We start from the raw sequence: 25171 nt of genomic DNA on the forward strand, positions 1-25171 counted from the left end.
TTAATCGAACTGAGTGGAAAAGGTTAAGAATTGATCCACCTCTTAAAGCAGCAATAGTTTTGTTTTAAATGAAAAAGTTTCCATTGATTCTGCCCTTGTCATGTTGGAGTCTTCTAATTATGTACATGTCTAAATTAATGCAGTTAAAAGCCTCTTCTGAACAGTAATATGTTTCCCCCAGTTGCTCCTTGCCTAGCTCATCTTTGGTTGTCATGATGATCTTTTAGGGTCCCTGTCCAGTCTGCCGCTGCTCCTATGCAGTGAAATGTGAAATTGCAGTCTTCTGCACCAGGAGTGTGAATGGCTTGTACTAAAGCAAGCACTGGTGCGTGTAATGGCAATGGCCATGAAAAGGAAGTTTACAGCAAATCACCCTTAAGCATGAGGCATGGGAGAAGGTCATTATAGGGCTGATACTTGGACTGAAATTACATTTTATGTGTAAAAATAAATAAATTATCAGACTTAACACTTAAGCCAACACTCATTCCCTGTTAGAAGTTCTTTCCAGACTTTCCAGAAGTTAGAAGTTCTTCACCAGGCTGGGTGAAGATCCTATTAATATCATTGATCATTTCTTGACTGATGATCTAAATGGTCAATTACATCTTTTTCATAGTATACTTGTGTGCATCCAGCCAACCAGCTATCACTTCCCTCTAATCCACGTCATCTATAATGGACTCTCCATATGCAGGATTTTTTTAGAAGAGTTACTATCAAATTGCAAAGGCAGTCAATAACACACTGGTTTGGATTGTATTACCTAAATGTTGTAAGTCTCCAAATTTTTGTTCTAGAGAAAGGTATTTAAGTTTCAAGAACATTTAAAACTTCTGGTAAATAGCAATCTACAGGATAGCAGGGAAGACCTGAAAAGACTGTCAATGGGCCATTCTCTAATATGTCACAAACTAATTAAAGGCTTTCCCCTATTTCTTTGTGGAATTTTACATGTTTGTCAAAAAGTTTTTCTGCTTGGGGAAAAACAAAAAACATCACCAAGCCCTGCTTTTGGCTCTGTGTTGCACGTTTTTAAGACCACAGTTATGCTAAGCTAGTTGAATTCCTCATAAAATTTACCTGGTAGTCTTTGTGTGTAGCATGAGGATTGCTGTATCTCTAGTGATTTGTGAGAACAGTTGAACACCCAGCTCCCTGTTCCTGGCACAGACTTTCCTATCACTCTCTGATCCATTTCATTCCAGAGAGGCAAATCCTTACGCTTGAACTGTACAATGCCCAAAGTAGATTAGAGTGTGCGGAGAAAAATAGTAATGTTCTGTAGTTCTTTCTTTTTCTGACTTAAATGTAATTGTTTTTCCTTCATTTTTTTTCTCTCTTTTACAGCCTGTTTTGCCTTGTGTTATTTACTTTTGTCCCCTTTCTCTGACGCTTTCCCAGCAATCTCTTCTAAATGCAGCTCAAACCAAATACAGTGTATATAACAAAGTAAAACATGCAGATGAACAGGTCTTAATACCTTAGTGAACCATGCTCATTTGTGTTTAAAAAAAAAAAAAAAGGGTTTATGTGCTTAGAATTACATGTGTACATGCCGTAGTGGGGTGGTGGTGCAGTATATTTGCCTTAATATATCTGCTCATTTGGCTGACAGCACAGAGTTAAATAAAAGAGCAATGTTAGGAGAGGAGAGGATTTCTGTCAGCAGATGAAACAATAAAAGAGAAGGAAGTGACTCCAGGGATGATACCAGTGTTCTTGAGATAAAGTGTAGGTGAGATGATGTCAGTATTTGAATCTGATGGTTAATGAAAAGAGATACAATATACACTACATAGTTAACACAAAGTACGGAAGTTTTTTTAGAGAGAGCTGAATTTCTTGTCTCCTTCCTGTGCTGCTGTTGTCTTTCTCAGATTGTACAATGCAAACTAGTTCTTCAAGGAGCATTCCTACTTCAGCAAAAGTACTAGAGGTCACCTGTGTACAGCAATATAAATCAGTATTCACCAAGAAATGCCTAAGACTAGTATCTGAAACAGATCTGTTTAACATCACATAGAAGACTAAGTTCAAAACAACACCAAGGCATGAAAACCCTGTGCCAAGGTGACCTGTGCTTTGGGTTGTTGGCATTTAGAGAAGTGGAGAATTCAGCAGGGTGCTGGAGCTGAGACAAGTGCTTCTGTAGGAGCTGTGTGACAGAGATGCTCTTCTCTAAACTTGGACAGAAGTCGCTGGGCATAGGTCTTCCAGAAGGATGTTGCAGCTCCTTGCTCCCTAATTTTGTGTATATTTGGGCAGACAGTGTGCCTATTTCGAAAGTTTATTTTGAATTCCTGGATGACATTTTAGTCACAGGGAATGATGTCAGAGTTAACACCGTATAACAAAGCGAGATGCATACATTTTCATCCAGAGGGAGGTCATGCCAGGAAACATGCCAGTTAGGATCCCACAAGGGAAAATGGAAAGCTAGTGACAAGAGAATGTTGCAGGGAGGGAGGTAGGTTACAGTCTAGTAACAGCATGTAAATATATGGTGGAGAAGAGAGGTGAGCCATTGAAAAAGCCCAAATAGAGGCCTCTAATGTGAACAGAGCGCATTGTGGAGGACCTCAGGTGCAGCATTCCTTCAGTCCTTGCACACAGATATTGTACCGCAGTAGCAGCACATAGATTGCCACTGTGCATATACAGAAAGAACTCTCTGGAAGTGTGACATTTTTTGTCTAGTCATAGGCAATTTGACTCAGTTATTGCTGCAGTTATACAGACTCAGTTTCTTCTTCTGTGAGTTTTCTTATCAGTTTATATGATCTCATTTCAGTATTTCCAGTGGATTCTCTATTTGCTCACAAGGCCAAGAGAGGAAAGAAGAAAACCTTCCTGTTCCACACACACTGGTATGTAGATAAAGCCCCATGTTCTTCAATCAGATTTTTAAAATTGGAATTTTGCTGCTGTGTAGTCTAGCCTCAGGCTGGTAATTTTGTTCTTGCTTCAGTCACTCGGGTCCTTAATCAGAAAAAGTACGGAGCAGAAGAAAGAGTCAGGGAAAGAGGAGTGGGGAGGATCACGTTTATACTAAATAACCAAGTCCCCCAGTGCACAAATTCAGCCAAACTTTAAATATCCTTCCCCCTGCCCAAAGAGAGACTAGAAGAGAAACAAAGAGATTATACCCCAATTACAGTCTCTAGAAAAGTATGAAATCTAATAACACTGACTTTCTATCCAACCTCTCACACGTATCAGAGGAAAAAGTCTCTTGCTAAATGGAATGAAAGTTCAGTTGCAAAGAGTACCTTATTTTCTTTTTACTGCTACTGTTCCCACACATAAGAATATACTTGCATCTGTGCACATATCTATACATGTGATATATCACTATTATACATAATTCACAGGGGCTTAGTGCAAAAGCTAAACAAATTTCTCCTTTGTTTTGGCTATTTTTCGAAATTGATGAGTCACACCCGTGCCACCCCCAAACTGTTCCCCTTAATGTGGCTAGGAATGTGATTGGATGTCACTAGGCTTTAAACCTCTTTATACATTAATAGAGGGCTTTGAGATTTTCTTTCAGCCTGTGGAAGCCGTCTTGTGAAATAACTTGTCCCCTGGAGCTCAGAATTAAGTGAACAGGACTTTTGTGATGTAAAGACTAGGAGGAGTACTACACCAGTGGGTTCTCCCATTGTGCTATTCAGACAAGAAATTTCCAAGTGGGCTACTTAAGGAGCTGTGGGCAGGCAGCTCCTCTGGAGGTCTTTGTCATCCATGTTATTTTGGTCCTGACTTCCTAATCATCCTAGTTTTAGGAAGCTGTTGCCATGGTGCAGGAACTGCATCTCTGTGGGTACATGTATCTACAAATGATACCCCTGTATCTGCTTTAGTGAGGGGGGTTGTCTGTCCTAACACATGCATCAACGTAGGTTTCAGAGAATTTGAGTTACTGTAGTAGGTATAGTAAATGGGATTTATATAATATACTGTCGGAAGCAGGTGGCTTTATAATCCAAGTCTGTTGTATTTCTTGCCACATGTATAAGTTCACTTAGAAAATTGTATTAATTGAAAAGCAATGTTTCTACTCAGCCAGGAGTTATTGACCACTTTGACAAAAAATGTGCACTCTACAAAACTTAAATTACATAATTGTTCAAGAAGGACTAGTACCTTCAGTGGCATCTTTAGTTAGAGGAGAGAGATAGTTACATTAATCAGGACTTCTGAGGATGCTGATAATGATAATTCTTTTCTAATGTACCGATATAACTCTCAATTGTTTCATATTAAGCTGAGAAAACGAGAAGAGTTAGAAGATGGGACGCATTTTAATAGAAGCAATAATTCTGCTTGAAGGGTTGTCTGGACGCTGTGCTGGGGAAATGAAACCAATAGATCCCATTTTACTGAATACAGCTGTGTAGGAAAAAAAAGGTCATAGACCCGGCCTAATTCTGTTACTGTTTTAAAGCTAATGCAAGCATTTTTCAATCTATTTTATCTTTTTAAAACAGGGACCAACATATAGATGTAATAATTATTGCAAACTACAAAAGATTTTCTTTGCTTTCTTTGGATCGTATGCTATAAGCTTATTAGCTACTGTGACTCAGCTGCCTTCTGCTGTCTTCACTTACACTGGCTTACACCAGATAAAGATCCAGCTAACAATTTTTCTTTCCTGCTGATGATTATTTAAGAGGTTCTGTCAGGACTTTACATTAAAATTTTTGTGCTGGTGGGCTATTAGCTGTTTATGGGCTACTCAGTTATCTAGTATGTACTGCATTCATACCCAGAAGTCTTGCTAAGTGAGTAGTAACAAGCGACTGCTTTTGAATTTTCATGACTTGACTGACCATCATGGGTCAGATTCACATTTAGTCTAAGGCTCCCCTAGACACTGTGGTTGTTATAAAGTGGCCTTATCATGGATGTAAAATAACCCTAGCCTTTTCAAGAATGAGGCCACATGATTTCTCATGGCTCTTTCATTTACCGTAAGCACTTTGCAGTCCGATCCCATTTTCTTTTATATTGTTTCCTTTTGGGAAGTCTAAGTGTTGAAACTATTAACACAGACCTGTGGTTTGCAGCCTCCAAACACTACAGAGGAAAGTGATTACTGCCAAACCTCATTCACACTGTCTGTTAGTAAGTACTATGTCATTAGGTTACAAGTGCTGTTACAAAGTGTGGACCTATTTTAGCATCAAACCAACTAGTGATGATGTTCAATAAATAATACAATATTGGTCAAACTACCTGTTGAGAGAGGAGATATGGATAGCCTATAATCAGTGTCTCCTGGTATTCTCCCTGTAATTCAAAAGGAGTCCAGAGCTCAATTACCATTTTTAGAAGATAAGAATTGAACATACAGTAAAAATCCTCAAACTGTCATGTAATTAAAAATCTGCATATTGTAAAAAATCAAGCTTAGAGGTCATAGGCTATCATCATAGCCAACAACTTGAATGACTTTGGCTGACATCACCCTACCCTCTGGTGTTGAAATATTTGCTCATTGTTGGAGTGACATACTATATATAACAACCCGAAAGCTTTAAGATTTAATAGGGTTAACATACCTGGCATGGTATACATAGTTCCTTAAGCAAATTCTTTCTCTCTGCTAATTCTGAAGTAATGCTGTTGAATATCTTTCACCACTTATAAGGCAGTGCAGTCTGATTGTTTTCTGCGCGTGCAGAACTCAAGCACTGTTGGCTTAAAATTCCTTGTCTCTTCCTAACTTACTATGAATGTTGGGGAAAACTCAGTTTTACCTTAGTGAGTAAGAATAGCCAGTCAGTACAACTAATAAGTTATTGCCTTTGCAAAGCCTTGGCAGTTGGGCTGAAAAAAAAGTACATACTGTACTTTTTGAAAATTTTACTATGGAATAGTAGTGCTAAGTGTTACTATAGTAACATCTACAATGCTATATGTTTGAGTAAAAATGGAATAGAGTAGATATAATCTAAACTTTTATTTCCTAAAAATTGATTTTATTTTATTTTTTACATATTCCTATATTTTTCTTTCTATCCCCATGTGTTTTATGCTTTACGGGCATTTAGATTACTCAATAGTTATACCACCTACTTTTCCAAGGTTGCTAGTGAACTCTGGAAAAAAAAAAATGTGCTGCCACTACCTTTTCTGTATCTATTTCTGTGGCTAAACAGAAGACCATATTCTTCTAGAATATTAAACTACTCCATTTCGTAAGCATCAAAATGAAATGAATATTTGCAAAGGTCAAGTTACAGTATATGACAGGAAAAGCATGCCAAAAAAAATTAAAATTACTAGGGTTGTAAAGGAAAGTCACACACGCCACATATTGTTCACAGGTGTTCCATGTGAAGCTCAATCCAACAAATGTCAGTCCACTCGTTTACACTAGGAGAGTGCCAGTCATGTAAAAAGAAACACAAGAACAGATGCTTTATGAGAAACAAAACACAATACAAATAAACTCAAAACTGATTATAAAAAAATTCACACTAAACAAGTATTAAAACCCATGTGAACTGCATTTGAGATTCAGCAAATATTTTGTCTACATTTGGGATTCTGTGAATGATTTGTAAGGCAAGAGGCAAATCATTTTTAGTGGTTTGTAAGTCTTTTGAAACCTTGCCTCTGCATCTCTGGGAGGTTGTTTTGTTTTGTTTTGCTTTGTTTCTCACTTAAATTCCTCTGTTTCTTTCTCCATGTTCTTTGAACTTTGGTTTTCAAAAGGTCAAAATGTCCACAAAAGTATGGTGAAATTTCAGAATTTAATCTGTGGGGTTGTTTTGTTTTGTTTGTTTGTTTTTGTTAAAGTGTTGAGGACCAAAAGTTTGAATTTAGCATGTGTTTTGAAAAAGATAACATCCCTGACACTTGGGGAACTAGGACTGGCTTTAAAATTTGCTGAGAAAAAGCAAGTTATGTGGGTTTAGTGTTTATTATAAACATTTCACGGTTATCTGTTTTTGCTGAAAGAGAAGTTAAAGCTATTATCACCGACAAGAGAGAGCCAGGTTCATCAGCTACCCACGCTTTCATTTCCCGTTGGCAAGCGTTGTCTGTTTGTGCCACAGTCATAGCTGGAGAATGTAGCACAGGTTGAGAACTACTTGCGTATAAGAGTATGAGATACTACTTGAGCATAAGAGTTTGTAACTATTAGATAGATGTTAATAAAGTCACTTTTCTCTCTCTCTCTTTTTTTTTTTTTTTTTTTAAATTGTTGCTCTGCTTCCTGTAAGCCAAAGATCATATAAGAGGCTATTGATTCTGCTCTGGTGACATTTTTAGTAGTCCAATTTCATGCAAGCCACAAGTACCCCTGGATCTGGGCATCCTAACCAGATCCAGTTTACAGTGCTGCTGGCCACTTCTGGCTGGCTGAGATTTCTGAAATGCTAGAATCAAAAACGGCTCAGCTGAACAAATATTTAAAGGGAAGTTGGATGTAGATTTTTTGTTTGTTTGTTTGTTTTGTTTTGTTGTCTTTTATCCAAATAAATGTAGGAACCCTAAAGGTTCTGGAATATGTATACCCCAAGCTTGAAATTTTGTACACATCAAGAATAGGGTAGCACAAGCAGCAGTAAAACTGACCAGATAAATTGTCTCGGCTGTGACAAGAGAGACTACCCTTTTGGGTAGAAAGCTAACTTATGTTCCTTATTCATTTAATCCCCTGCATTTCTACTGAGAGGGTCAACAAGGGACTCATTCCCACTAGCAGCTAGGCTGGAACCACACATTCATTTCACATATGCCACTGAACAGATCTGTGATACTAATGACTTTCAGATGCTATGAACTGGAGTTGGATCTGATCCTGTGACCAGGAGGTTAAAGGCTCCAAATCCAATTACTGAACCCCAGAGATATAAAGTCACTTTTTCTTAAACATGACATCAGCACTGATGGAAACTCTACTGAGCTATTGTATTCAGCCAGGTAGACCAGCAGTATAAGGGCAAGTTGCTAGGATATGCACCTTTCAGACAGCATATTTCATCTCTTCTCCTTTTCCTGACGCTGTATTCATCTTTCTTCAAAAAGGGAATGTAGAGTAGTTAAGAAGGATTCTGTGAACATAAAATGTACAATCCTATCCTCAACACTGCATATGTTAAGTGTTTGAAAATATTGGGTGATTCCCAAGTGAAAAGTTGACTACTGCACATCGCTTATTCATGGTCTTTCTACAACTGACATTTGATATTCAAGATTCATGCTTAGCAGCTGGTTGATGCAACCTCTAGCCTGTCTTCTCTTTGCTGGTGCTGCTGTTCTGCCATGGCTGAGAGTGGCGCACACACGCATAGGCGGGCAGTGGCTGATGAAGTGCGAATGCATAGGGCAAGAACATGAACAGTTCTGCCTCTGAGTTATCCCTGCTCCTCTTATTATGTAGCTGTATGACCATGAAGACCTACTTTATGCTCAAGGAAGACCTCAGCTGTTTGCAAGGTCAGCATTAGTGGTGGGCAAGGAGGTTTTTATTGGAACTAGGCTGGTGGGCAGTTTGGGAAGAGCAGAGAGGGTTAAATGGAGAAAAAGAGGGAACACAAAGTAAGACGGGAAAAGGTACAAGCTTAACAGCAGCAGCAACTCTGAACTAATAAATTACATTGATGCGCTTGATCGAGATTTTGGATAACTAGGATTCACACATTTTCTACATTGTTAAGGCTTTATTTTTGTGGTTTGGTACAGAGCTGGTATTTTTTTATTATTGTTTATATTTTTTATTATTATTTTTTATTATTTTTTAATTCTTTGGAGGGAAGTTAATCTTGTAAAATCAATAAATAAGTACGACCTTATTCTCACAAATGGGAGGTAAGATTGTGCAAAATTGTTCTGGAAGCCCAGAACTGGATGCAGCTTCACCAGCAGCATGCAGAGAGGACTACCTCCCCTGGCCTGCTAGCATTGCTTTTCCTAATGCAGCCCAGGACACTGTTGTCCCCTTTTGCCACAAGGATGCATTGCTAGTTCATGGCAGGCTGTTTTCCACCAGGACATGGCGGTTCTTCCTGGCAAAGCTGCTTTCCAATTGGCTTGTCTTCACTATGTACTGATACCTGGGATTATTCCTCCTCAGGTGCACGACTTTTCACTTCCTCTTGTTCAACTTCACGAGAGTCTTCTCTGCCCAGTTCTTCAGCCTACTGATGTCCTGAACGGCAGCACAACCATGTTGAGTATCAGCTACTCTTCCCAGTTGTGTATCATCTGCAAATCTGCTGAGGGTGCGTTCTGTCCCATTGTCCAGGCCATTACTGAAGATGTTAAAATAACATTGGCCCCCATACCGATATCTGGGGTACACCACTAGGGATTTGCCTCCAGCTGGACTTTGATCACAACCCTGTGGGCCTGGTCATTCAGCCAATTTTCCTTTGACCTCACTGCACATTTTGGAATTTGGAGAGAAATTGGACAAAGGAAATATTGCTCATATTACCTGAGAGCTGAAGGTATTCAGAATGCAAATGCATTTTTTTTTTCAGGGAGGGCTCTTTCTTTAACAACATGACCTTTCCAGAAGAATATTAGGAAAAAAAAAAAAAAAGTAAATTTCTGAATTCCTCTGAGAGATATCTAGTAAACGACATAGCATTGCTGTTGATCACATTCTCTTCAGTGAGAGGTATAACATAAATATCAATAACATAACTTAGTTACTGTATAAATAGTGTTCATTTTTTAATAAAAAAAAGTTACTGTGCTCATAGGAATAGTTATGAGTGTTTACAATATTATTCACCATTACTCTGATTGAATTAAGGTAAAGGTCTGCTCCTCATTGGGTGAAAATCATTTGGCCAATTTCTAATCTTGAAAAATCTTACAATAACCATTACTAGTATATACATTGTATGAAAAGAAAGAAGGACAAAGGAATATCATATAGGAAGATATGGCATAAAGAGAATAAGGGTAGAGGCCATGAAAGAGATGTGATAAAAAAGCAGCATTTAGAAAAGCTTGTTAATTATGGAGGGCGATTTTTTTTTTTTCCCCCTGAACAAAGGCAGAAGCAGTAGGCTCAGGATGTCTTATGTACAAGCCTTCCCAGAAACAAGTTCATTTATTGGATGAGCTTTGCTCCACTGGAAAAGTTTATTTCCACTGCCAATGGGCAGCCTCATTTGGCAGATAAATACTATCAGTGTCTGAATACCACTTTATTCCCTCCATTCCTTCACAATGGAGAACGGCATGGAATGTTGATAACTGGAATGACAAATAATGGCACTTGTGGACATAATGTTAAATGACCTTCTTTCAAAAGTGCACCTTATTTACCTACTTGTAGGTCTCAAACATTTTGCTATGTTCAAGATTTTAGAGTCAATGCTGTTCTTCATACACATTTCTTTGCTTTCTGTGCCCTATCTATGACTTTATAGACCAAGACAGACATGATCCTAGGAGTCAAGCATGGTTTCACGTTGCAGCAAAATTGCAACTACACTTCTACGCACTGCTTGTCAGAATGGAGTGCTGCCTGATGTTGTAAGCCAATTACAATAAATACATCTGAACTAAGATATCACACATTAGGCTCTTCAGTGATGGCTGTTTGGAGTGAATGTTACATGTATACTAATCTATTCTAGTTAATTTATTCTGTTTAAAAAATAGAATGCTGTGATTTGAAAAAGCTGTTTTTCAGGCAGCCTAGAAGATGAAGCTTGATCCTCTATTAATTATTTCCTAGGCAAAACTGGGACTAGATATCCATTTGCAGAAGAGAAAATCATAAATTTCATATATTTATGTGCATGTATATATTTCCCACTGGGACAGAATACAAACAAAACAGTGGAAAAAAAAATATGTCTTAAAGAGCTAAATGAAGGTGGAAGCTTGAATAGGAGGTGAACATGTCTGGGCTTGGTTTCTTGTTTTGGGATTTTAATGTTAGATACAGCACGGAAACTCCTGGGGATTATAAAAAAAAAAAATAATGAATTTTTGTGATGAAGGGTTTTATGGCATTTCTGAAGTATGAAATCTTCTCAACCATTGCTGCAAGCTCAGGCAAGCTTAACTTCACCTCCTCAGCATGATTGGCTATTTCATTATGCAATAGAGAAGCAATGGAATTTGCTTAAGATTTAAAAAGAAAGCTTAGTATGCAAGGGGCAATTTACGAGGATTCAAACGTCTCTAAAGGAAAGATTTATATCTATATAGAAAAATAGAGGCACATTTTCTCTATTACCATTTCTGACTCTTCATGTATACACTGTAAATCTCAAGAGGAATACGTGCAAGACTTCATTCTATAGAAGTGTACACAGTAGGTTGGTATTTTAGTTTTTGCCCATGAGAAAAAGTAAAAAACACACTATTGCCTTCAGAAGGGATTGTCCTGAATTCCAGAGTTCAATGTTCTTGCAAATATTGCTACAAAATAAAACAAATTATATTTATTTATTAGATGCCTTCTCTCTAATGTGTAATTAAAAAAAAAAAAAGAAAGCTCCAATGGTATAGATGTTCAAATTTTCATCACCTAGTGCCAGCTCTAGTGCCTATCTTTATTTTAATTTGCACCTGGTGGGGTAGTCTCAGTAAGCAAAGCAAGTTTTAATGAGCTTGCGCTTGGCTGTTCAGACTGCTTCCAGTGCATCTTGTTTGACTGACCAGTAGCCAGTATAACCATCTACAGGTATAGGGAGCAGGAATATTGCAGTTGGTAGTAGAGCTTTGCAGTTGCTTTAACTTACACCAAATGGACAGGCAAATACACAACTAGCCATGGATCAGGGAAGTACAAGTTTAGCTTAAAGACACCCTTGTGCTGTTTATCCTTTGCTATTCCTTCCATTTCTGTAACTGAAGAGACTGGTGTATGTTATTAGCCATCTGTGTACTTTGCCTTAACAACATACAAAGAAATACCCTTTGGAATACCAAATTTTGTACTCCTTCTTGGACTGCAGACTCAGACCATTCTCCTTTGGCATGTAGTCTGCATGTATTTCGGCTCAAGGGGGGATCCTTCAGACTGAAAAACACAACTCGGTATCTGGACTACAAATCCTGATACAAACCCTGGTAAGTGCAACCTTCCCAGCTGGGTAGAATTTCAGCAATTTCATCCCCCCTCCACTTAGGTTTTTCCATACTGGGTATAGAGGTAGCTGTAGATCTAATCTCAATACATGCAACTCTGTGTTTAGAATAGTAGCTGAAGAATCTAACTTGGTGCCCTGGCACTTCCAAACTTCAGTGCTGGGACACTGAGACCAGAGTGTCTGAGCCCTGGTGTTGCTGAAGCTGTAAGCTGCTCAGCATGAACTAAGGGGTCACTGCTGCTCTTTGTGATAAAGTCATACTGATGAACAATTAAACCTTAAACATGTAGCAGGCTTATAAACTAAGATCGCAGTAAAACTCACACCTCATCTAGTGTGAAAGTACATGCTGGGGGCCATGCAGCTGGAAAGCGGCTCTGCAGATAGGAGTCCTGGTAGACACCAAGTGGAACACGAGTCAGCAATGAACCCTTGCTGCTAAGATGGCTGACGGTATTCTTGGCTGCATGAGAGCCACCAAGATGATCAAGGGACTGGAGCACCTCTCCTGTATGGGGAGGCTGAGAGAGCTGGGACTGTTCAGCCTGAAGAAGAGGAGGCTTAGGGGTGATCTTATCAATGTGCATAAATACCTGAAGGGAGGGTGCAAAGATGACAGAGCCAGACTATCTTCAGTGGTGCTCAGTGCCAGAACAAGAAGCAGTGGGCACAAGCTGGAACATAGCAGGTTCCGTCTGCACATCAGGAACCTCTTCGGTACTGTGCAGGTGATGGACCACTGGCACAGATTGCTCAGAGAGGTTGTGGAGTCTCCCTTCTTGGAGATCTTCGAAACTGCCTGGAAACGGTCCTGGGCAACCTGCTCTAGGTGTCCCTGCTTCAGCAGGGGTCTGGACCAGTTGGCCTCCAGAGGTCTCTTCCAACCTAAACTGTTTTGTGATTCTGTGAAAGATCAGCATTGGTTAGCAATCCCAAGTGGAGGTATCTGAGAGTCAAAGACAGGAATGACTGTTCTGTTTGGTTAAATGCACACAGAGAAAGGGACAATCTGAGCTGGAAGCCAAGATGGCTTAAATTGCCTCCAAATGTTTTGGAAATGCTTTGGGATCTTTCTGCAGATGGCTGGTGATGCCAGATCTCTGGTGGGGGACAGGATTTCCCTGCAGGTATGACTCTAAGAGACATTGAATCTCTGTACTTATTCCTATACAGAAAAGGTAGGGAAGTTGTGATAGTTGTGATATAAAGGTTTGGAACCAAGACTGTGAATGTCTTTTTTGTTAATGTAAACAAGTTATTTTAGAATTATTATTTTTTTCTCAATATGAAATCTTGCACAGGGTGATGAAAAAGGCTACATAATTAATACAGAAGACTCACCAAGAAATTAAACTGTACCTTTTTTGCTCCCTTCTTCTCCCTCTTGTACATCTGGCTGATGAAAAAGGTTTCTTTTACTCTGTATGAAGTAATGAAGTATGCAGGTTTTAAGGATGTTAATTAAAACCAGTGTTTTGATGCTTTTGCACAGGCTACTTAATCAATTAGCTGTATTTGCAAAGCACTTTTAAGGACTAATTACTGCCAAATAATAAGTGGATTTCTTTTATTAACTTTCAGAAATGGAGAATGCCAAGAGGAGAGGAGCCTTGTGTCAGACCGCAGCAGGCAGCTTCTGCTCCTCCCTCATTCTGATTCAACAAGAGCAACCAGGTCAGAGTCGTGATACGGCAGCAGGCTTTGTGTAAAGCCACAAGTTCCACACATAATAGCTCTTGAGTTCTGCATTTGGAGGTGTGTTTTCTTTGTCTGTGTGGGCTTGGGTTTGGGGTGCGTTAGATGAGACAGTCTGTTCATATTTCTGGGAGCATGTGATTTAGGTATTTAAGCCTATCGTCAGGTGTGTGTCTGATCTGCTGTAAGATCAGCACTTCCCACTAACAAGGTGGTGCAGCACTGCTCATGTGCAGGTTCTGTTGCACAAGGTGGGCAAAGAGGAGGATTCCTAAGAGGTTCAGAGCAAGTCCCCTGTTCCCTGTTCCTCCCACTCAACACTGCTATTCACCACCTGTAGTGGTGACAGACCACAAGAAGACAGGCTCCCACTACATTTCATCTTTCTTTCTGGCAAAGAACAATAGAATTTCATGGTGCGTTAAATGCAAGCTGATGAACATTGGAGGAGGAGGTATTCTTTATTTAGGTACTAATGTCAACAGTGCGTGATGTCTGACATAAACGATTTTTGGACAGTCGGGCTATTGAACCATTGACAGACAGAAGTGTTAAAAGCAGAGGTAAAATAAGAGTATAATAGAAATAGAAAATTTAATTTAAAAGAATGTATTACAAATCTGTCTCTGCCTTCAATATGTAATTAAAAAGAAAAAAGAAATATAAAATTGAGGACGGTGGGTGCACTCCTCTGCTAAAATAGAAATTACTTACTTGCATAAATAAATCTGTGTTTATAGCTCATGTTTTTAACCTTAGCATGCAATTTCTTTGCTTTTGTGAAGAGTTAGTAGGAAGATTAACATCTCTTATATCCAGCTACTGTGCTTGTTAGCACATTACCTCTTTCAGAAAGCAAAAACATGAAAAAATATGAAAAGAGCAATATACCTTGTGGTGGAAATCAAGGCCATGTGTTTACATGTTGATGCAGTAAGGTGAAGAACTATTCTAATTAATATTGTGAAAACTCTTAAAGACTCTTAAAAACAGCTAGTGGTCTAGTTGATGTGATCTATTATATCCTTTTGCGCTATTTCAGCAGCACCAAGGAGCGAGTAACTTTACAGAAGCACCTGAGGGTATATTTTGAATGCTTGTTTATTTTTATTTTTTTCCTATCCAACTAGATCTTTGTAGTCTTCCACAAAGTACCTACATATAGGTATCCCCAGATATCCAACTGGCAGACTAGGGTTTTAGGCAGTAGTAATTCTGAGCAACTGTGCCCCTTCTTTGAGCTTTTCTTGTGATCTCATTTTGGCAAAGCATTTCCAGATCTGAAAACTAGACCATGGAAATTTCTCATTTCAGTACTTCTACTGTTTCATGTGTGTAAGTGCTTCTTAGTCAAATTCTCGAACCCCTTGATCTATTCATTAATAGCGTAGGGTCACTGCCTTCTATGTGAATATGAACTCAGTTTCTATTAATGGATATACTGCATGCTAAATATGTAATCAACTAGAAAAAAAATAAAAATAAAAATGAAAAAGGAAAGTTGAAAAGTTGGTGTTTCTGAGGTAGCAGTCTGCCTGGCTAAGCATAAAACCACTACTTGTTTCATCTAACTGTCCTCTAAAAGGAACTACAGATTTCCATTTTCATGAAATCTAAGCATGCCACATTTCAGCCTAAAACACACTTTTATATGCAGGTTACAAAGCCTTAGAGACATGTTCCCCTTGACTACAGCAGTGTGAATTGTGCTCATCGTGGATTTAAGTGCTGCTATTTATAAAAGTCTTGGCACTAGATGCATCCTTCCATTAAGACAGACATGAAGTAAAAGTAGATAAATGGATCAGAGAGGGTGTAAAAAGAGAATCAGTCCCCCAGACTTTTGAAAGGCTGGATACGAGGAAATACACAAGAAATCTTTGCATCGAAATTTAGTTGATTGTTCTCATGCTATATGAATTCTGAGAGTCCATATAATCAAGGATCATCAGATCTCCTTTTGATTCTATTTGTTTTGCTGAATAGAATTCCAGAAACTCCATTCAGTGTCTTGGAATTACCCCATGTATCACTGAAGATCTTATATTGCCCTTGGCAAATGATTATCTAGAATTATCTTTGTTTCTTTGGAGGGAAAAGGGGTTTTATATATTTCCAAGTGCCAGTCTTTATTTTTCCCCTCTCTCTCTCTTTTTTTTTTTTCCCCCTTAGATTGATAATAACCATGGTGATTTCTGACAGTTTTGTTCACAGTAGTTTTTCTTTTCACTTTCTTACTTGCAAAATGAAGCTATTACCTTAGTGTAGAAAAGGGATCTTCTCCTGAATCCTGTTGAGTAGATTTCAAACAGAAAAAAATATTTTAAAACCCTGAATGCTTTTAACAACAAAAAAGGACATGTTGACTTCAACATTATGTTTGTAACAGACACCACTGTGGTAGATGTCTCAAGCGAGCATCATCCAGTGGAAAAATATTTGTCAGGTTTTGCAAATTATTTCATGTTTTTGACCCTCCTCAGGGATGTTCTGTAATGTCTAACATTTGGATTCTCCCCTATTTGTTTGAACAAGTGTCCCTCCCTGGAATTTATTAAGTTAGTTTTTTAATATGGTAATAGTGAAGAGAAAAATCTTTTTGAAAATATCAGGGGATAACATGATGGAAACAGTACCTGAAACTGCTTTATAAAATATTGACTTTAAAAACAGTGTCAGCATAACTAACAAGTAAATACAGCATGGAAAAGGTAAAAAATTAAATACTTTTAATATTCAGTGTAGTCCTTTCTGCAGCCCATACGGTTAGCCTGTCCCTGTTTGAATTCAAATGCAGATTAAAAAAAAAGAAAAAAAAAAGAAAAAAAAAAGAAAAAAAAGGGAAGCCCAATGGCAAAAGGCTCATCCTGAGATCAGATGAATAAAGAGTAGTTGGTAACAGCTAGCATGTATCTAATGATGATGTGGTTTATTCATAAAAGACAAGAAGAAAAAAATCCAGACACCTGGTTCTCATGAATGTCAAATAATGTGTTTCCAAAAAACACAGAACTTCGTAATTCACATGCATATAGTATAGTAATCAAACTTTGATTTATGCTGAGAAAAAAAATGCAATTCACCATTAACAGCCAGTGTTTACTATCAGATATCACACAATAAACAGGGCTATCTGCTATTGCAAATATCTGGGAAACACAGTAACTGTAGGTAAACCCAATGTTCTTTGGGAAAAAAAAAAAAAAAAAAAAAAGCTTATTTTCCTGCAGTACTGTTGATGAGAGTACATAGCTGATTGATTGTATCTCCAAATATAAGGATTTTGATTATCATTTACAATTGTAATTCCCTGTTTTCTTTGGATTCCTTTTTTTTTTTTTTTTTTTTTCAAAGTAGCTTGATAAGATACTTTATTTTCATCATAAAGCTTTGGATTCTGATTTCCTTTCCATAGAGGGTCAAAGATCTGCCCAGGGAAAAGATGAATTAATAGTTTGTGTCATTGACTCACTGGAAAAGATTATGATTTCTGATAACCTTGTCTTTAATAAAAGTAGATTCTCAGCTGCTATAGGTAGAAACTGCCATTCAAAACCCAGATGATTTCACGTTATCTGCTTCTAATTGTTTCTGCTGAGGGTAGATGGAAAATGGAAACTTATAAATTGTTGTTATTTTTGTTCCATGCTAACTAGAAGCGTTAATAGCAGAGCCTTATTTGCATGATCACATGGTTACTGGCAATCTGCATCTTGGAAAAGCTGGACTCTGAACAGCCCTAATTAAAAGTGAAATGGAGCTGGAAATTAATTGGCATCAAACTAGGTGGAGAATAGAACTTGGATCTCCTCTCTTGCAGTCTGATTCCTAACTCCCAAATTTGTATGAACAGAAAATATTTCTTTCTTACCTAGATTACCATGAGATTTCCACCCTTGGTTTGGATTTTTCCTATTGTTATTTTTTAGAACTTTTTACTAACATTTTGATATTTAGTAACCTTTAAGCACATCCAACAGTGTTTTATATGTTTGGTAAAACAGTGTGCTACAAACATCACATGAGACCTGGCTGACAGCTATTTGTTCTTTTTTATTTCTTCAAGTTCTGTTTGGGGTTTCTTTCTTTCCTGAAAATATATTAGCATCAAGTTGAAGGCAAGGAAAGCGGCTGGAAATACTGTGGTACAATGTTATTTTGGATGGAAGTCTTATCTATGAGACGAAGTTTAGAGAAAAAAAGCCATGGTGATTTTCACTGTTGATTAGTTGTCTAAAGGCAGGGAATATTAATCTTTATTGTTTACTAAGGCCAAAGGTTTAACATGGAAATTATGTTAATTGGCTCAAACTCTTTTCTTGGGACATCTATGATCTTATTTTCTAATGAACTAACACTTAGGCCTAGAGCTTTGCGGTTTGGCATATTTGAACTGTAATTTCCACAGACTTGGTTTGTAGCATTTGGATTGTAATGTGGTCTAACATCAGGTACTAGATGAATGCTTGCAGTTGCAACAGCAAGAGCCTGAGGGTTAGGTGTTACTTTGAGCTAGTGATCATCAAAGCTTAATTATTTTATGTTTGCTGACTCTTGACATTTTTTAGATTCATCCATTCTCTAGCCATTTCGGTTGTTTACTGTGCACTTCTAATGTAACCCATTCACCCTGTTCTTTCCACTGCAAAAAAAATTATAGCTTGGGGACCAGCAAATATTCATTCAGAAGTAGTTTTAATAGAACTTCTAAGTGCAACATTTCTTTTATGCTTTATATAAAACTTACTTACAATACTTTTTGGTTTCTTTATGTAAGCACAATTTGAAATTTAGTAGGAAATGGAACTATTGGGAAATTAGTTATAAAGACGGCACTCTAATATGATCTTGTTTTAAAATTTATATTATTTCGAGTGATTAAGCAAAGTTTTAGCATTGCCTGGAGTGCTTCATTCACGGGGAATGATTGAGGAAGTAATTACAGTGAGCTACCTCTTTGACAGAGTCTGCAAACACTAGGATTGTGCTAACTGATTAAAATTACATTTGCATCCCAGAAATTATTACTGTTTTTAGAAGAATACAACTATAGATTGTAGAGAGGTAATACTACAAGCCAATCCCCATGTTCAGTATAATTCTATCAATGTTTTAAATATATATATTATGGTAATTTATATATAGTCATAAAAATATCTCAGCATTTTATCTCAATATATCAGTATCTCAATACATTTCAACATAGCTTGTAGCTATAGCACAGTTCTGCCCATTGTAAGAAAGAAGCTACTAATCAGAAGATTATTTCAAAGATGTTTCTTATGTTTTTTAGTCTATCTCATCATCATTAGAAAGAACAAATCTCTTGAGGAACAGTCTGCTTTTGGACAGCAGAAGGGAGAAAGGGAGTCAATGTTACTGGAAACCAAAATAAGCAAACCACAAAAATTCTTTATCTTCATCTGCACAACAAAGCACTGTGAGATGTGTTTTTTGTTTGTTTGTTTGGTGTTTTGTTTTGTTTTAAATTAGGGACAGAGCTAGTACCAATGTCAGTAGGACTGAGCAGTACTCTGTATCTGAATACAGAGTTCTAGGACCTGGGAGCAGTAGGGCTTATCGGGGGACTACTGTTCTCCTGCCAGCTCAGTTTGGTGCAATCACACACTTGCTGAAGAAACAATTATTACTTCACCTGTTTAAACATGAGCAACAGGTTTGGATGTAACTCTTGCTTTTACATAGAAATGTCCAGCCTTACCCGTCTGTTGGCAAAATGTATATTTAAAAGAGACAAAACACTTTCTGGGACATTGAATTACCCAGGTTTGTTATGACTGATGAAATCACCCTTTCCCAGAGCACAAGAACTCTGCTCTCTTACTGCGTAAATGCTGGATGCAGGCAGGCACCACAGTACAACAATGATCCATTAAATAAGGCACTTCTAAAAAGGTCTTTTTTTTTTTTTTTCAAATCACTGTGCTTTCACTGTGGAGAAAATTAATTATAATACATACAGTAGCCATAAATTTGTTTTTATAACCCCTTGTCTTCAATCTGGAATAAATTAGTCATCATCATCATAACAGGCTATGGTATTGAGATTTATGGTCTAACTTTATCCACCATGTTATTTCAGCAGTGTTACACCAGGAGTGACTTTGATTTAAGTGTGTATCCTCTGAGTTATAAAAAGGGGGGGCTGCCTTCTTCCTTTTCATTGTTAAATACACTGTATTTCCTCCACCTAGAGAAAAGCTTTTCATGTTACTCTCCTTCTTTCCACTGTACTTGTGAACTTTTCCACTATGCCATGTCATTTTGCCTTTAAAGTGAAGGCCTTTGGATAAGAAATTCACATCCCTGAGCTTTCTCCACAAAGTGTTTCAGGTGCAATCTTGGACCATATGTAGTTAAACTCTTCCTACCCATCACCTGAAAGAATGTCAGTAGACGCTTCAGTGCTTGTTTGACAGAAGTCTTAATTCCTGCCACCATTTTGTGTGGTATCAAAAAGAAAAAAAAAAGGAAAAAAAACCAACTTTTTACTGATCTTCAAGAGTAAAAGGCAGAAGAAAGATGACCTTTCAACCTGCCTGAAAGTAAACTGCTTTTGACCAGTCAGGATTACAGGCGTTTAGTTATCTGTTTAGCCTTCTTTGTGACTCAGCACCTTACAGATGTAAGTCTTTCTACATACATGCCCAAGAAATTAATGAGTGGTTCAGATACTGGCAAGGAAGACTCATTTTTTTTTTCAAAATGCAAAAATCTGCTAGCTTTAGTGAGGAATAGGATTTTATTTCTACTGCTTCCATTTAAGTGCATCTCTGTAGAAAGCAGTATTTCCCATGAACATTTTCAAGAAGGATTGCTTTCCTTGTTTGTTTTAAATTTCAGATGAAGCTACTTTTCTAAAGATTTTGTTTTGTTTTGTTTTTAATTGGAACATTCACTATAATACAGAGTTACCATGAAGACTGTCTCATCCAAAAAGAATTTTAATAGTAAGCTTTGTATTATCTCTGCTTCTAGGGTGCCTGCTTTAGTCTGGGTTGATACAGATCAGAAGTGCAAAACACATGAGAGGATGAAATACCATTAGTACTATTATTGATTATATATCAATTTTGTCAACTTTGAACAGCATAAAAGAACTTATGGACATCTAACAGCCCCAAGAAAGAGAAATTTTAATATCCAGATTTTCTGTATATATCTGCATTAGCAAACCATCAGCAGTGCTAAACATGATTTTAATAATTAATGCATGATTACACAAAAGCATAAACCATATAGATTTATAACATTGTTTATTCCAGCTTTCTGGAAATACTAAGATGATTTATTTTTTCCTTCTTTTGAAAATGTGTGAAGGAGTAGGAGGAGTATTTCTATTTCAGAACCTATTTAACCCAACCTCTACAACATGCCCAGATCAGCTCCTTCTGAACATTTTGCTTCACACTTTTACTCTTTTTTCATAATTTTCCTGGGACCTTTGCCACTATGCTGATTAATATGTCAAGCCAAATGTTGTGAGTGAGACTTTTGATACCTGGAGTGTAAGGCATACTGGGAAAAGTTGCAGAAATTAACTTTAAAGTTAGATGTAGTGGCGAGACAGAGACCGTTTGATCAAAACATCCTTCAAGCAGTGCTGAGCCAAAAGCAAAACCACAGATGAGAGACACTGCTAATATGAATGTTCAGCCTATCACTTTAAGTCACACAGCAAAAAAATTCAATGGGAGGAAGACCCTAATGTACAGGACTGGAGTTAAGGTCTTTTAATTAAATTTAAAGATTTTCTTCCTCATGGGAAAGGATATAATTAGCTATTTTCTGACAAGTGTTTGACCTCCAGATGCTTGCATCAGCAGACAGAGGAGTGCATTGAGAAGTACTTGTAGATTATAATTATGAGACTTTGGGAACCATTATTTATGTGAGATCTTGTCTTATAACTGCTGGGATAATAAGATAGTAAATAAGTATCAGTATCTTATGCAATAATTAAGAGGTTTTTTAAAGTGGTGGTCAGAGGAGCTTGAGGAGCTGCCACATGTTCAGTCCACTGTTACTGTCCTTGCAACTGGTACCAACCATACTCCAACTTAGAAAGCAGCCAAAATAAATATAATGAAGTAACATTGTGAAGAATGTGCCTGTATTAACCTTAAGGAGACTCATTTAAAGCAATATGACCCATACAGAATCACAGAATTGTAGGGGTTGGAAGGGACCTCCAGAGATCATCGGGTCCAACCCCCCTGCCAAAGCAGGTTCCTTAGAGCAGGCTGCCCAGGTAGGCATCCAGACGGGCCTTGAATATCTCCAGAGAAGGAGACTCCACAACCTCCCTGGGCAGCCTGTTCCAGTGCTCCGTCACCCTCACCGTGAAGAAGTTCTTTTGCATGTTGGTGCGGAACTTCCTGTGCTCCATCTTGTGGCCATTACCCCTTGTCCTGTCCCCACAAACCACTGAAAAGAGGTTGGCCAAATGCCTCTGTCTCCCACACCTCAGGTATTTATACATGTTGATGAGATCCCCTCTCTGTCTTCTTTTCTCCAGGCTGAACAGACCCAGGTCTCTCAGCTTTTCTTCATAGGGAAGATGCTCCAGGCCCCCTATCATCTTTGTGGCCCTCCACTGGACTCTTTCCAGGAGATCCCTGTCTTTTTTGTAGCGGGGAGCCCAGAACTGGGCACAGTACTCCAGGTGAGGCCTGACCAGGGCAGAGTAGAGGGGGACGATCACCTCCCTTGACCTGCTGGCCATGCTCCTTTTAATGCACGCCAGGATCCCATTGGCCCTCTCGGCCATGAGGGCACACTGCTGACTCATGGACAACCTGTTGTCCACCAGGACCCCTCCAGGTCCTTCTCCTCAGAGCTCCTCTCCAGCAGGTCGTCCCTCAGCCTGTACTGATACGTGTAGTTGTTCCTTCCCAGGTGCAGGACTCTACGCTTGCTCTTACTAAACCTCATTTGGTTTCTTCCTGCCCATCTCTCCAGCTGGTCCAGGTCTCACTGAATGGCAGCACAGCCTTCTGGCATGTCAGCCACTCCTCCCAGCTTTGTGTCATCGGCGTACTTGCTGAGGGCAGACACTATTCCCTCATCAAGATTGTCGATGAAGATGTTGAACAAGACCGGACCCAGCACCGACCCCTGGGGAACACCGCTAGTCACAGGTCTCCAGCCAGACTCTGTGCCACCAATCACCACCTTCTGAGCTTGGCCAGTCAGCCAGTTCTCAACCCACCTTACTGTCCACTCCTCCATCCCACACTTTCTCAGCTTTGCTATCAGGATGTCATGGGAGACAGTATCGAAAGCCTTGCTAAAGTCAAGGTAGATGACATCCATTGCTCTCCTGCCATCTACCCAGCTGGTGATGCCATCATAGAAGGCAACGAGGTTGGTTGAGCACGACTTTCCCTTGGTGAATCCATGCTGACTACTCCTCATAACATTCTTCTCTTCCAATTGCTTGGAGATGGCATCCAGAACAAGCTGTTCCAAGACCTTTCCAGGGACAGAGGTGAGACCGATTGGCCTGTAGTTTCCTGTCCTCCTTCTTGACCTTCTTGAAGACCGGAGTGACATTGGCTATCCTCCAGCCTTCAGGCACCTCTCCTCTTCTCCAGGACCTTTCAAAGATGATAGAGAGAGGTTCGGCTATCACCTCTGTGAACTCCCTTAGCACATGCGGATGCATCGCATCGGGACCTATGGATTTGTAGTGCGTTGAGCCCACTCAGATGCTCCTGAACCACTCTCCACCAGGGTTGAGGAGTCCCAGGGGGGAGTCCTTGAAGCAAAGACTGAAGCAAAGAAAGCATTCAGTATCTCTGCCTTCTCAGCGTCTCCTGTTACCAGGACACCCCGCTCATTCAGCAAGGGACCCACATTATCCCTAGTCTTCCTTTTACTGTTTACATACTTTAAAAAAAAACTTCTTATTATCCTTTATCTCTTTTGCAAGCCTCATCTCTAGGTGGGCTTTAGCCTTCCTCATCGAGTCCCTGCAGGCCCTGACAACACTTCTATACTCCTCCCAAGAGGACAGGCTCTTTTTCCACATTTCATAGACCTTCCTCTTCCTTTTGATCTTATCGATGAGCTCCTTGCTCATCCACACAGGTTTCCTGCCCCCCTTCCCTGATTTCCTACTCTTAGGGATGCACCAATCCTGAGCTTGGAAGAAGTGCTGTTTAAATGTTGCCCAGCTCTCACAAGCACCCTCATCTTCTAGCAACCTAGCCCATGAGATACTCCCAAGCAGGTCCCAGAAGAGGTCAAAGTTGGCTCTTTGAAAGTCCAGGGTAGCAATCCTGCTACATATCCCTTGATATGTATTCCCATATCCTGTGACACATATCCCTTTACACCCCTTCTAACTTTACGGAAGTTAAATCAGAAATGACTTTGATCTCAGCTTTGAGCACCCAAGTCACATTGTAGATCTATCTAGTTCAGCAAGCAAGCCTGTTATGTTTTTTCAAATTGACGTTCAATAGAGTACATGCTAATCTCCTCAGACTCTTACGATTGTTTGTGCTTCAGAGGAAACAGCTAGTGATATAGGCAAATGTCAAGAGCTGGAGCCCCATTTGGTGTATAGACCATAAAGTCAGCAGGGAACAAAATGTAACTAAATCGGTGGAAAAACTAGGTACGCATCCCTCAGCATCACAAGACTGGGTGTTCCCTTTATCCCTTTTTATGAATCAGAGATTTGCTACTAAACCCATAATTTGCACATATCTTCATTTGCATCCTATCTTAGCAGATATCAGTAGCCATTTGTTTAAATATATCTTAACATGATTATGGTGCTCATCTATTCATCCTGTATGGAGGGGAAAAATCCCAAGGGAACTCTGAATTATTCTTGCAGGATCTGCAGTACAATAATGGAAATCATTATAAAGGTTTTGCTCTACAGTCACAAAAACTGTTTCATCATCTCTGAACTACTCACTTTAGAGATGGAAGAAAGTATAGTGTGCTCAGAGAATGTCAAAAGGAACTTTACTCCAAAGCAGGACATCTTCCAAGAAATCAGATGATTAATGTAGCAGAAGTTGCTGTTGATTCCAGTGTATGTTGGAAGTACTTTGGAACAAGCAAGATTTAAGCAGGTACACCAATGATTTTATTCTAGAAAAAGGGGGTGGTTTGTTTACTGAATAAATTTGCAGCTACCATCATTTCAATCCTGAAAAATTGGTTTGGAAAAGGAACCTGGCCTTTCCAATGGGCAGATATAAAATGTGAAGAAGCAATTACAGACACATTCTCCTTTTAGTAGAGATAATCTAATAATGAAGCCTCTTTTTGGAAGACTTCTGAAGACAGAAGCAAGACAAATCTGTTATCTTGTTTTGTTCTCAAATACCTTGGTAAAGGTAGTAGTT

General features: G+C 38.8%; 1 long non-coding RNA gene across 1 annotated transcript in view; it reads left to right on the plus strand.

Annotated features, from left to right (window-relative positions):
• Positions 1–25171, plus strand: part of LOC106033651 (uncharacterized) — a 393452-nt gene that overhangs the window by 256652 nt on the left and 111629 nt on the right. The window contains exons 4-5 of the long non-coding RNA XR_007161881.2: positions 2795–2870; positions 13668–13841. This is a non-coding gene — a long non-coding RNA (uncharacterized lncRNA). The remainder of the gene's footprint in view (positions 1–2794; positions 2871–13667; positions 13842–25171) is intronic.

The sequence above is a fragment of the Anser cygnoides genome, chromosome 11 (genome assembly GCF_040182565.1).
Source record: "Anser cygnoides isolate HZ-2024a breed goose chromosome 11, Taihu_goose_T2T_genome, whole genome shotgun sequence".
NCBI classification, from domain to species: Eukaryota; Metazoa; Chordata; class Aves; order Anseriformes; family Anatidae; genus Anser; species Anser cygnoides.